The following is an 8,002-nucleotide window of genomic DNA, read 5'->3' as shown; positions in this document are numbered from 1 at the left end:
CATTTCAAAAAAAAAGAAAGAAAAGAAAAGAAAAAGAAAATGGAGCAGGGAGTCTTAGAAAGGCATACAGTCAGGGGCTTGCAGGGAGCACGCGCTGGCCTTTGGTTGGGCAGATGGGGAAACTGAGGCACACACAAACACCCGTGTGCATTTGCTCACAAGAACACACAAACTCATTCATGATCCTCATAGTTAACACTTAAGGGAGTGCTTGTTTTTTGCTAATACTTTATTTTATAGCAAGATTCTGAGATGGGCTCTGTTACTAGACGCATTTTACAACTAGGGAAACCGAGACATGGGGAAGTGATATAGCCTGGTGATAGTGGCCTCTCAGACAACAGATCCTTATTTATCCCCAGAGAGACTTGCTAGAGTTTCAGGGCAAGGATTCAAGCTCAGATCATGGGCTCCTGTCTCCTGACAGCACTTCCTGGCTGTGCAGCCTGGGCAGGTGCTATGCCAGCCATGAGAGGTACACTTGTGCCATTAATTAATTAATTAATTATTTTTGAGACACAGTCTTCTCGCTCTGTCACCCAGGCTGCATGATCACTGCTCACTGCAGCCTTGAACTCCCAGGCTCAAGAGATTCTCCCACCTAGCCTCCTAAGTGGCTGGGACTACAGGTATGCACCACCCCACCCAGCTATTTTTTAAAAATGTTTTGTTGGCCGGGCGCAGTGGCTCATGCCTGTAATCCCAGCACTTTGGGAGGCTGAGACAGGTGGATCACCTGACGTCAGGAGTTCAAGACCAGCCTGGCCAACATGGTGAAACCCCATCTCTACTAAAAATACAAAAATTAGCTGGACACAGTGGCGTGCACCTGTAGTCCCAGCTACTCAGGAGGCTGAGGCTGGAGAATCGCTTGAACCTGGGAGGCGGAGGTTGCAGTGAGCTGAGATCACGCCACTATACTCCAGCCTGGGAGACAGAGCGAGACTCCGTCTCAAAAAAAAAAAAAAAAAAAAGTTTTGTAGAGAGAGGGTCTTGCTATGTTGCCCAGGCTGGTCTTGAACTCCTGGCTTCAAGCAATCCTCCTGCCTCAGCCTCCCAATGTGCTGGGATTATGGCGTGAGCCAGGTCGCCCAGCCTGGCCTGTATTTATTTATGATTGCACATACACATGGATTTTTTTTTTTTTTTTGAGATGGAGTCTCGCTTTCTCACCCAGGCTGGAGTGCAGTGGCAGGATCTCGGCTCACTGCAACCTCCACTTCCCAGGTTCAAGCGATTCTCCTGCCTCAGTCTCCTGAGTAGGTGGGATTACAGGTGCGCACCACTACGCCTGGCTAATTTTTGTATTTTTAGTAGAGATGGGGTTTCACCATGTTGGTCAGGCTGGTCTCAAACTCCTGACCTCATTGTGACCTGCCCGCCTCAGCCTCCCAAAGTGCTGGGATTACAGGCGTGAGCCACCATGCCTGGCCTACACATGGATTTTGTGAGGTTAAGAGTCTAATTGGTGGTGTTGAAACCTCAGATCTGCCATTTACTGCTGTATGACTCTGGGCAAGTAACTTCACCTCTCTGGGCCTTCGTTTTCTCCCTTGTAGAATGAGGATATTTTAATTCTAGTACCCACCTCATAGCATCATAGTGAAGATAAAATAAGTTTATTTTAGAAGGTCTCAATGTGACCTGAGAACTGGTCTCTGCGGTGTGCTGGGTCAAATTTTCATACCGAGACATTTTCTGCCTTTTTCACTTCATTCTGTTGTGTGGTGGAGATTTCCAGATGCTATGTGATGTGTGATATCACAACAGACCAAATGCAGAAGCAGCCGTGAGGCCCAGCCATCTTCTTCTTACTGTTTTTCCTTCCTTCCTTCCTTCCTTCCTTCCCTTCTTTCTTTCCTTCTCTTTCTTTCTTTCTTTTTCTTTCTTTCTTTCTTTCTCTCTTTCTCTCTCTTTTCTTTTCTTTCTTTCTTTTTCTTTCTTTTTTTTTTTGAGGTCTTGCTATGTTGCCCAGGCTTGTCTTGAACTCTTGGCCTCAAGCAGTCTTCCCACCTCAGCCTCCCAAAGTGCTGGGATCACAGGCGTAAGCACAGTGCCCAGCCCAAGGTCCAGCCATCTTCTATAAAAGCTGGACGTTAAAGAGATTTGCAAAAATGTAAAAGAATGCCACTCCCTTCACTAACTTTTTTTTTAATTGGAAAATATATTTTTCATAAAATATTTATGTTGGCCTGTAATGGGCTTATAATTATTATTTTAATTTTAATTTAATTTAATTTAATTTTATTTTTCGAGACAGAGTCTTACTCTGTTGCCCAGGCTGGAGTGCAGTGGCACGATCTCGGCTCACTGCAACCTCTGCCTCCAGGGTTCAAGTGATTCTCCTGCCTCAGCCTCTTGAGCAGTTGAGATTACAGGCATGCACCACCATGCCCAGCTAATTTTTGTATTTTTAGTAGAGATGGGGTTTAACCATGTTGGCCAGGCTGGCGTCAAACTCCTGAACTCAAGTTATCTGCCCACCATGGTCTCCCAAAGTGCTGGGATTACAGGCGTGAGCCACTGCACCCGGCCTAATTTTTACATTTTAATTTTTTTTTTTTTGAGACAGGGTCTTGATCTGCTGGCCAGGTTGATCCTGGGCTCAAATGATCCTGTGGCTTCAACCTCCTGAACAGCTGGGATTAGACGTGGGAGAGGCTCCTCCTCTTAAGAGGAAACTCGGCCAGGCGCCGTGGCTCACGGCTGTAATCCCAGCACTTTGGGAGGCCGAGGCGGCCAGATCATGAGGTCAAGAGATCTTAACCATCCTGGCCGACATGGTGAAACCCCGTCTCTACTAAAAATACAAAAATTAGCTGGGTGTGGTGGTGGGCGCCTGTAATCCCAGCTACTCGGGAGCCTGAGGCAGGAGAATCGCTTGAACCCAGGAGGAGGAGTTTGCAGTGAGCCGAGATCACGCTATTGCACTGCAGCCTGGGCAGCAAGAGCGAAACTCTGTCTAAAAAAAAAAAAAAAAAGAGCCAGGTGTGGTGGTGGGCACCTGTAATCCCAGCTACTCAAGAGGCTGAGGCAGGAGAATCACTTGAATCTGGGAGGCGGAGATGGCAGTGAGACAATATCGCGCCACCGCACTCCAGCCTGGATGACAGAGTGAGACTCCATCTAAAAAAAAAAAAAAAAAAAGAGTAATGAAAGAAAGGGAATGAGTAATGTGAGATTTAGACAAGTGGTTGAATCTGGGGCAAGAGAAAGGGGACACAGTGGGCGGGGCCGGGGGCCTGTAGCCTAGGTCTTAATGCTGATGGGGGGTTCCTGGACGGCCATTTCATTATCTTCTCAGGCAGATGTGTTTTGTGCACTCTCTTGTTTGTACCATGTAGTCCATGATTTAAACAAATAGGGAATGCAGCCTGGGCAACATGGCGAGACCCTGTCTCTACAAAAAAATTAAATAATTAGCCAGGCACGGTGGTGCTGCTTGTAATTGCAGCTACTTGGGAGGCTGAGCTGGGAGGATGGCTTGAGCCCGGGAGGTCAAGGCTTCAGTGAGCTGAGATCACAGCACTGCACGCCAGCATGGGTGACAGAGTGAGACCCTGTCTCAGAAAAATAAAAATTAGGCCAGGCGAGGCGGCTCACACCAGTAATCCCAACACTTTGGGAGGCTGAGGCAGGCAGATCACGAGGTCAGGAGATTGAGACTACCCTGGCTAACACGGTGAAACCCCGTCTCTACTAAAAATACTTAGCTGGGTGTGGTGGTGGGCACCTGTAATGCTAGCTACTTGGGAAGCTGAGCCAAGAGAATCGCTTGAACCCAGGAGGCAGAGGTTGCAGTGAGCCAAGATCGTGCCATTGCACTCCAGCCTGGGTGACAGAGTGAGACTCCATCTCCAAAAAATAAAATAAAATAAAATAAAAATAAAAATTAGGCCAGGCATGGTGGCTCACACATGTAATCCCAGCATTTTGGGAGGCCGAGGCGGGCGGATCACTTGAGGTCAGGAGTTCGAGACCAGCCTGGCCAACATGGAGAGACCCCATCTCTACTAAAAATACAAAAAATTAGCCGGGTGTGGTGGTGGGCACCTGTAATCCCAGCTACTTGGGAGGCTGAGGCAGGAGAATTGCTTGAACCCAGGAGGCGCTGCAGTGAGCTGAGATTCCGCCACTGCACTCCAGCCTGGGCCACAGAGTGAGACTCCGTCTCAAAAAAAAGAGGGCCATGTGGAGGCGAAGGTAAGATCAGGGTTTGGGGTAACATCTCTACAAGCCAAGGGACGCCAAAGCTGCATAGCACCCCCCCAGAAGCCATGGGAGAGGCCTGAGACTGATTCTCTCTCTTTTTTTTTTTGAGATGGAGTCTCACTCTGTCGCCCAGGCTGGAGTGCAGCGGCACAATCTTGGCTCACTGCAACCTCCGCCTCCCGGATTCAAACGATTCTCCTGCCTCAGCCTCCTGAGTAGCTGGGATTACAGGCATGCACCATGCCCGACTAATTTTTGTATTTTTAGTAGAGACGGGTTTTCACCATGTTAGTCAGGCTGGTCTCAAACTCCTGACCTCATGATCTGTCTGCCTCAGCCTCCCAAAGTGCTAGGATTACAGACTGACTGATTCTCTTTCACAGCCTCAGAAAGAGGCTGGGCACGGTGGCTCAAGCCTGTAATCCCAGCAGCTTGGGAGGCCAAGGTGGGCGGATCACTTGAGGTCAAGAATTCAAGACCAGCCTCGCCAATATTGGGAAACACTGTCTCTCCTAAAAATACAAAAATTAGCCAGGCGTGGTGGCTCACACCTGTAATCTCAGCTACTCAGGAGGCTGAGGCAGGAGAATTGCTTGAACCTGGGAGGTGGAGGTTGTAGTGAGCCGAGATTAAGTCACTGCACTCCAGCCCGGGCAGCAGAGTGAGACTCCATCTCAAATTAAAAAAAAAAAAAAAAAAAAAAAAGCAACCAGCCCTGCCGACACCCTGATTGATCTCGGACTTCCAGCCTCTGGCAACTGCGAGAGAAGACACTTCTGTTGTTTCAAGCCGCCCAGTTTCAGGTCCTTGGTTTTGGCAGTCCCAGCAAACTAATACCGGGGAATGGAGAGTGACTGCTAATGGCTGCATGCTTGCTTTCTGGGTGATGAAAATGTTCTAAAATTGACTGTGGTGATGGTTGCGCGTCTGTGAATATACCAAAAAACCCCTGACTCTGCTAAACACAACTTTAAACGTGTAAAATGTATGGCGTGGGAACAATCTCAATAGAGTGCTTATTAACAGATAAATAATAGAAAAACAAGCCCCAAGGCATTCCTCGTGGAGTTGCTGTCAGCATTCAATGAATTCATTCAACAAATATTTATCGGCCAGGTATGGTGGCTCACACCTGTAATTCCAGCACTTTGGGAGGCCGAGGCGGGCAGATCACCTGAGGTCGGGAGTTCGAGACCAGCCTGACCAACATGGAGAAACCCCATCTCTACTAAAAATACAAAATTAACCGGGTGTGGTGGCTCATGCCTGTGATCCCAGGTACTTGGGAGGCTGAGGCAGGAGAATTGCTTGAACCCAGGAGGCGGAGGTTGTGGTGAGCCTGAGCTGAGATGGTGCCATTGCACTCCAGTCTGGGGCAACAAGAGCAAAACTCCGTCTCAAACAAAACAAAACAAAACAAAAAAACAAAAAACCAGCCTGGCCAACATGGCAAAACCCCATCTCTACTAAAAATACAAAAATTAGCTGGACATGGTGCCACACATTTGTAATCCCAGCTACTTGGGAGGCTGAGGCAGAAGAATCGCTTGAACCCCAGAGACAGAGGTTGCAGTGAGCCGAGATCACGCCACTGCACTCCAGCCTGGGCAACAGAGCCAGACTCTGTCTCAAAAAAAAAAAAAAGAAGGTTGGGTGTGGTGGCTCATGCTTGTAATCCCAGCACTTTGGGAGGCTGAGGCAGGCAGATCACGAGGTCAGGAGATCGAGACCATCCTGGCTAACACGGTGAAACCCCGTCTCTACTTAAAATACAAAAAAATTAGCCAGGCATGTGCCTGTAGTCCCAGCTACTCGGGAGGCTAAGGCAGGAGAATGGCGTGAACCTGGGAGGCAGAGCTTGCAGTGAGCTGAGATCGTGCCACTGCACTCCATCCAGCCTGGGCAACAGAGCAAGACTCCGTCTCAAAAAAAAAAAAAAAAAAAAAAAAAAAAAAAAAGAAAGGGCTGGGTGAGGTGGCGCATGCCTGTAGTCTGAACACTTTGGAGGCCAAGGAGGGAGGATTACTTGAGCCCAGGAGATCGAGACCAGCCTGGGCAGCATGGTGAAACCCTGTCTCTACAAAAAAATACAAAAATTAGCTGGGTGTGGTGGTGCACCCCTGTAGTCCCAGCTACTCAGGAGGCTGAGGCAGGAGGATCCCTTGATCCCAGGAGATTGAGGCTGCAGTGAGCTGTGATTGTGCCACTGAACTCCAGCCCTGGGTGACAGAGCAACACCCTGTCTCAAAAACAAAACACAAGCCTGGTGCAGTGGCTCACGCCTGTAATCCCAGCACTTTGGGAGGCTGAGGCGGGTGGATCACTTGAGGTCAGGAGTTCAAGACCAGCCTAGTCAACATGGTGAAACCTGTCTCTACTAAAAAAATTACAGAAATTAGCCAGGCATGGTGGTGGGCGCCTGTAATCCCAGATACTCAGGAGGCTGAGGCTGGAGGATCGCTTGAACCCGGGAGGCAGAGGTTGCAGTGAGCCAAGATCACACCACTGCACTCCACCCTGGGTGACAGAGCAAGACTCAGTCTCAGAAAAAAAAAAGAAAAAGAAAAAGAAAATTGATGGTGAAAAGCGATTAAAACAAGGCCTGCTATCTCGTAAGGGTCCAATGATTGTTAGCTTTTATTAATTTAATATTACTTGTATTCTTTTTTTTTTTTTTTTTTTTTTTTTTATGCAGGGTCTCACTCTTTCACCGAGGCTGGAGTGCAGTGATGTGATTATGGCTCACTGCAGCCTCTACCTCCCGGACTCAGGTGATCCTCCCATGTCAGCCTCCTAAGTAGCTGGGACCACAGGTATGCGCCACCACTCCTGATTAACTTTTTGTATGTTTTGTAGAGATGGGGTCTTGCTCTGTCTCCCAGACTGGAGTGCGTAGCACAATCGTCGCTCACTGCAGACTCGAACTCCTGGCCTCGAGCAATCCTCCCACCTCAGCCTCCCAAAGCACTAGGATTACAGGTGTGAGCCTCCGTGCCCGGCCAATATTATTTGTTTTGCTAACATTTATGTTAATTGCATGCTCTTCAGGCCCACCTGGGAGGCAGGTTGGCTGTGAGCTTGCATGTCCTGAATCTCTACTTTCTTCCCCTCCTCTCAGCTCCTGCAAATCGGACCCAGTCTTGTCTCCCCAGTGCCCTCAGGACACACTGAGTTTCTCACCCGGCTCTGCAAGGCCCTGAGTGGCCTGTGACTGAATGGTGGAATAAATGGGTGGATGGATGCAGTGACAGAAACAGTAGCTCATTCCCCTGCTTCTCGGCCAGCTCCTGGGACACTTCGCTTCCAGCCCCATTTCTCAGAACCCGGCTCCTCCTCAGTCCCTGCTGCTTCTCCTTCTAATCCGGCCTTACTTCCTAAAAAGCCGCCATCCGGGCTTTCTACTCTTCCCGGGATGGCCATGGCTGGGCAGGGCGGCGCTCTGCTGACCCCTGGTGGCCGCGCGGAGTAACACAGCGCATTCTCCACCAGGGCAGTTGGCCTGGAGCCCTGGAGCGAATGCTGGGTGCTGGCTGCGGCTTGGGGGGCACAGCTCCTGCCCTCGTAGGTTTCACAGGAAAGTGGGGAAGACAAAGGATAATCAGATACTCACACTGTCGTATGCGGCAACCCTGGCGTCATCTGCACCTTCTCTCTCCCCCCGTCTCATGCCATCTTCAACAAATTCTGTCGCCTTGACCTTCAAGATACCTGGAATTCCCTGTTCTTTCCACTATCACCGTCCTTCTCTGGTCTAATCCGCCCCCGTTTCACTCCTGGACTATCGTAGTTA

The sequence above is a fragment of the Pan paniscus genome, chromosome 20, assembly GCF_029289425.2.
Source record: "Pan paniscus chromosome 20, NHGRI_mPanPan1-v2.0_pri, whole genome shotgun sequence".
In the NCBI taxonomy this organism is placed as follows: domain Eukaryota; kingdom Metazoa; phylum Chordata; class Mammalia; order Primates; family Hominidae; genus Pan; species Pan paniscus.
The sequence above is the reverse complement of the archived record's forward strand: the minus strand, read 5'-3'. Positions refer to the sequence as shown.